The sequence below is a fragment of the Bos indicus x Bos taurus genome, chromosome X (genome assembly GCF_003369695.1).
Source record: "Bos indicus x Bos taurus breed Angus x Brahman F1 hybrid chromosome X, Bos_hybrid_MaternalHap_v2.0, whole genome shotgun sequence".
Taxonomy (NCBI): Eukaryota; Metazoa; Chordata; class Mammalia; order Artiodactyla; family Bovidae; genus Bos; species Bos indicus x Bos taurus.
Window position 1 is genome coordinate 67,939,654 of NC_040105.1, and position 6,067 is coordinate 67,945,720.

Below are 6,067 nucleotides of genomic sequence, written 5' to 3' on the forward strand. Positions count from 1 at the left end.
GATGGTATCACTGACTCAGTGGACATGAGCATGAGCAAACTCCAGGAGATAGTGAAGGACAGAGAAGCCTGGCTTGCTGCAGTCCATGGGGTCACAAAGAGTCAGACATGACTTAGTGATTGAACAACAGCAACAACAACAAATGTAAGACCAGATACTATAAAACTCTTAGAGGAAAACATAGGAAAAACACTCTTTGACATAAATCACAGTAAGATCTTTTTTGAAGCACCTCCTGGAATAATGAAAATAAAAACAAAATAAATAAAAAAGGTCTATATAGTCAAAGCTATGGTTTTTCCAGTAGTCATGTACAGATGTCTGGTTTGACATAGCTTTCCTTCCAAGGAGCAAGCATCTTTTAATTTCATAGCTGCAGTCAACATCTGCAGTGATTTTGGAGCTGAAGAAAATAAAATCTGTCACTGTTTCCACATTTTCCCCTTATGTTTGCCATGACATGATGGGATGGATGCCATGATCTTAATTTTTTAAATGTTGAGTTTCAAGCCAGCTTTTCACTCTCCTCTTTCACCCTCATCAAGAGGGTCTTTAGTGTTCACTTTGGCAGCACAAATACTAAATTTGGAATGTACAGAGAAGATTAGCATGGCCCCTGTGCAAGGATGACACGCAAATTTCTGAAGCATTCCATATTTTTAGACATAGAGAACAGACTTGTGGACACAGCGTGGGGGAAGGAAAGGGTAGGATAAATGGAGAGAGTAGCATGGAAAAATATCTACTACCATATGTAAAGTAGATAGTGGGAATTTGCTATATGACTCAGGAAACTCAAACCAGGGCTCTGTGACAACCTAAGAGTGGTGGAATGGGGTGGAAAGTGGGAGGAAGTTTTAAGAGAGAGGGCACATATGTATACCTATGACTGATTCATGTTGGTGTATGGCAGAAACCAACACAATATTTTTAACCAAGTACCCTTCAATTAAAAATAAAATTTTAAAAAGAGACTCTTTAGTTCCTATTCACTTTTTGCCATTAGATTGGTAAGTAGGTAAGTGTTAGTCACTCAATGGTGTCCAACTCTTTGCAACCCCATGGACTGTAGCTCAGCAGGCTCTTCTGTCCAGTGTTCTCCAGGTGAGAATACTGGAGTGGGTTGCCTATGTTCTTCTCCGGGGGATCTTCCCAACCCAGGAATTGAACACATTCCTGTTCATTTTAGTTCACTGATTCCTAAGATGTTGATACTCAACCTTGCCATCTCCTGGTTGACTACATCCAATTTACGTTGATTCATGGACCTAACGTTTCAGTTTCTTAAGCAATATTGTTCTTTATAGCATCAGACTTTACTTTCACCACCAGACACATCCACAGTTGAGTGTTTTTCCCACTTTGGCCCAGCTGCTTCAGTCTTACTGGAGCTATTAGTAATTGTCCTTCACTCTTCCCCAGTAGCATATTGGACACCTTCTGACCTGGAGGGCTCACCTTCCAGTGTAATATCTTTTTGCTTTTCATACTATCCAAAGTGTTCTCCAGGCAAGAATACTAGAGTGGTTTCCTTCTCCAGTGAGCCATGTTTTGTCAGAACTCTTCGTTTTCAACCATCCATCTTGGGTGGCCCTGAGAAGCATGGTTCATAGCTTTTTTGAGTTACACAAGCCCCTTTGATATGATAAGGCTATGATTCATGAAATGGCTCAGCGGTAAAGAATCTGCCTGTCAATGTGACTCAGATTCAACCTCTGGGTTGGGAGGACCCCCCTGGAGAATAAAATGACATCCCACTCAAGTATTCCTACCTGGGAAATCCCAGGGACAGAGGAGGTTGGCATCTACAGTTCATGGGGTGACACACACACACACATATGTACACAAATACGTGGCAAGTAAACTATACTACTAAACTAGCAATGGATCAGTGACAAAATCAAAGAGAAAATCAGAAAACACCTATAGACAAATGGAAATGAAAATGTAATTTTCATTTATATTTGTAAATGAAAGCACAACAGTCCAAAATCTATGGGATTCAGCAAAAGCAATTCTAAGAGAAAAGTTTATAACAATACAATCTTACCTCAAGAAACAAGAAAAATCTCTAATAGATAATCTAACCTTACACCTAAAACAACTAGACAAAGAAGAACAAAAACAAACCTAAAGATAGTGAAAGAAAAGAAATCATAAAGATCAGAGCAGAAATGGATGTAATAGAGGCATAGAAAACAATTACAAAGATCAATGAAACTAAAAGTTGCTTCATTAAAAAGACAAACATAATTTATAAACCTTTAGCCGGACTCATCAGGAAAAAAAGGGAGAGGGCCCAAATCAATAAAATTAGAAACAAAAAAGCAGAAATTACAACTTGCACCACAAAAATACAAAACAACATAAGAAAGCAATTGTATGCCAATAAAATGGACAACCTGGAAGAAATGGACAAATTCTTAGAAAGATACAGTATCCCAAGACTGAACCAGGAAGAAACAGAAAATATGAAAAGACCAATCACAAGCACTGAATTGAAGCTGTGATGAAAAACTCCCCAAAAACCAAAGTCCAGGACCTGATGGCTTCACAGGTGAATTCTATGAAGCATTTAGAGAACTAACACCTATTCTTCTGGAACTGTTCCAAAATATTGCAGAGAAGGAAAACTTCCAAATGTATTCTGTGAGGCTACCATCATGCTGATACCAAAACTAGCCAAAGATGCCACACACAAAAGAAGAAAATTACAGGCCAATATCCCTGATGAACATAGATGCAAAAATCCTTTGCACATTACTAATGTTTTGAATCCAACAATACGTTAAAAAGACCATATACCATGATCAAGTAGGATTTATACCAGGGATGCAAGGATTTCTCAATATCCACAAATCAATCAATGTGGTACACTACATCAACAAGTTGAAAAATAAAAACCATTTAATCATCAAAAAGAATAAAATACCTAGGAATAAACCTGCTGAAGAATACAAAAGACCCATACTCTGGAAACTGTAAGATGCTAATGAAAGTAATCGAATAAGACACAAACAGAGGGAAAGATATATCATATTCATGGATTGGAAGAATGAATATTTTCAAAATGACTATACTACCCAAGGCAATATAGAGAGTCAATGCAATGCCTATCAAATTGCTAATGGCATTTTTCACAGAACTAGAACAAAAATTTTTTAAATTTGTTTGGTGACACAACAGACCCTGAATGGCCAAAGCAATCTTGAGAAAGAAAAACAGAGTTAGAGAAATATAACTCAGCCATAAAAAGAATGAAGCAATACCACTTGCAGCAAATGGATACACCTAGGAAGTGTTATACCGAGCGAAGTAAACCAGACAGAAAGACAAACATTATATGACATGGCTTATGTGTGGAATCTAAAAAATTAATACAAACAAACAATTTATGAAAGAGAAACAGACTCACAGACTTAGAGAACAAGCTTGTGGTTGCTGGGGGAAGGGAAAGAGGGGAAGGGAGGGAGTTTGGGATGGACACGTACACATTGCTACATTTAAAATGGATGACCAACAAGGGCCTACTGTATAACACAGGGAACTCTGCTCAATGCTAGGTGGCAGGCTGGATGGGTGGGGAGTTTGAGGGAGAATGGAAACATGCATATGCATGACTGAGTCTCTTTGTTGTTCGTCTGAAACTATCACAACATTGTTAATGGGCTATACTCCGATACAAAATAAAAAGTTTTAAAGAAAACTTATTTGTATATTTTACTATGAGTATTAACATATATTTTGTCCATTTTTCTTTCTTTCTTTTTGTTGGAGACTTTGGGATTCTAGTTACCCAACCTAGTTCCAGGTTCTTGACAGTGAATGTGCTGAGTCCTAACTGGAGTATTGGGGGATTCCCTTGCCCATTTTTCTATTAAGCAATTTTGGTAATTTCCCTTATTAACTATATATTAAGGAAATTGTTTGTTATATGTGTTACAAACTATTCCCCAGTTTCTCATGTGCCTTTTGATTTTATTTATAGCATTTTTCGCATGTAGGAAATAAAGCCCATGATTTTTATGTAGTCAAATTCATCAATCTTTTCTCTGGTAACTTCATTATTTTCCTTATTTTAAAATTTTATTAAATATAATGTACATAAAAGTGATTATTATCACATGTCATAAATGTAGTTCAGTGAATTTTTGTAAACTGAATACTTCCCTGTAACCAGCATCCAGATCAATAAATAGAACATGGACAGTATCCATGGTACTCCCACACAGTCACTACCTGTTCCTTCCCACACAAGGTAGTAAATTAGTTTTATAAGGTTTCATTTTTTAATATAACATTCAAAAACTCCTTTTTAGGGAGAAGAGTGAATCCAGGAACCCATTTTATTTTTTAAAATGACTAGTTAGTTGTCCCAACACCATTTATTAAATAATAAATAAATTAATTAATAATAATATAATATAATATAATTTATTATAATTAAATAATAAAAAAAGGTAAATAGGAAATTTTACCTTTATCATATATCAATCTCTTTTATGTATTTGAACCTATTTCTAAACTCTTTTTTCCACTGATGTGACTATCTCTTCATGGTTTCTAGCAGAGGAATGACATAGTCTATGCTTTCAAAAGATCATTTTGGCTGCTGTGTGGAGAATGGACTGTATGGTGGGGTAGTGTGCAGGGTGCAAGTAGGGAGTAAGGATATTGTAGTAATCTAGGTGAGAGATAACAGTGGCTTAGAATAGGAAGTTAGAGCAGAATAGAGAAAAGTCATAGATGAGGTAAGATTTGGGCATTTAATTCATATATCAGTACCACACAGCTCTTTTAATTTCTGTATCTTTATAATATACTTTAATATCTCATAAGACCAATTTCCTCCTCATTAGTATTTTTCTTACTTAGAAATTAGAATTAGAATTAGAAAAATTAGAATTTTTCTTACTTTTCTTGATATGAGCTTTTCTTTATATTAGCTTAAGAATCAGTTTTTCAGTTTCAAAAAATTCTATTGTTGTCTTTAAAAGGTCAGATTAAACTTATATAGTAATACATACAAGAAAGAACATCTTTGTACTATGAGTAGTCCCATCCAGTAACAGAAAATTGAAGACTCTGTGATTGTCAAAAGTATATAAAAGATTTCTTCATACAGATCTTTTAAGTTTCATATTTTTACGTCCTGAGGGTTTTTATTGTTGCCATTTGAAACTGGACATTATCTACCATTATATTTTTATTACCAGTTATTAGCTCAAATACACAAAAGGACAAAAAATCAGACACCCATGTTTTTATTAGCTAGACTTAACTGAATGTTGACATTTTTTATACTTGCTTCAGATCATTTTAATCCTATTTTTAAATCGAATTATTATTGATCATAATGTGTTATATGTTACAGAGGGACAATATAGTGATTCACAATTTTAAAGGTTATATTCTATTTATAGTTATTATAAAATATTGGTTATATTCCTGGTGTTGTTCATCATATCCATGTAGCTTATTTTATGCCCAATAGTTTGTACCTCTTAATCCTTTATCCCTATATTGCTCCCCCCACTGCTTACTTCTCCCCACTGATAACCACTGGTTTGTACATATTTTCAATTTTACTGAATATGACTCACTTTCTGAATAGCAGTTAGTTCAGTGCACAAATATTTATTTACTCCACAATATGTGCCAGACGCTATTCTAGGAGCTGTGTTACAAGAGAGAACAAAGAAGACAAAATCTCCTGCATTCTGAAGAGTACATTGAAGTTGGGGGAGATAGACAAAACTCAAAATATCTAAAGAAAATACAGAATGTGTTATATCAGATAAATTAGAAAAAAATAAGACTGGGAAAGTGAATATAGAGTGCAATGGTGGTTAATCTTAATTGTTAACTTGGCTAGGCTATACTACCCAGTTTTTTAATAGAACTAACCTAGATGTTGCTGTGAGGGTATTTTACAGATGTGGTTAACATCTACAATTAGTTGACTTAAAGATTACCCTAATTAATGTGGGGGCTTGCGTGTATGCTCAGTTGCTCAGTTCTGTATGAGAAACGATGCAATAACAGAAATTCTAGCCTGCCGGGTTCC

The 6,067-nt window shown here is 35.1% G+C and overlaps 1 non-coding gene across 1 annotated transcript; it reads left to right on the plus strand.

Annotated features, from left to right (window-relative positions):
• Nucleotides 1-555: 555 nt before the first annotated feature.
• On the plus strand, nucleotides 556-661 carry LOC113888333. The gene has a single exon (XR_003509959.1). It is a non-coding gene; the product is annotated as a U6 spliceosomal RNA (small nuclear RNA).
• The last annotated feature ends 5,406 nt before the right edge of the window (nucleotides 662-6,067 follow it).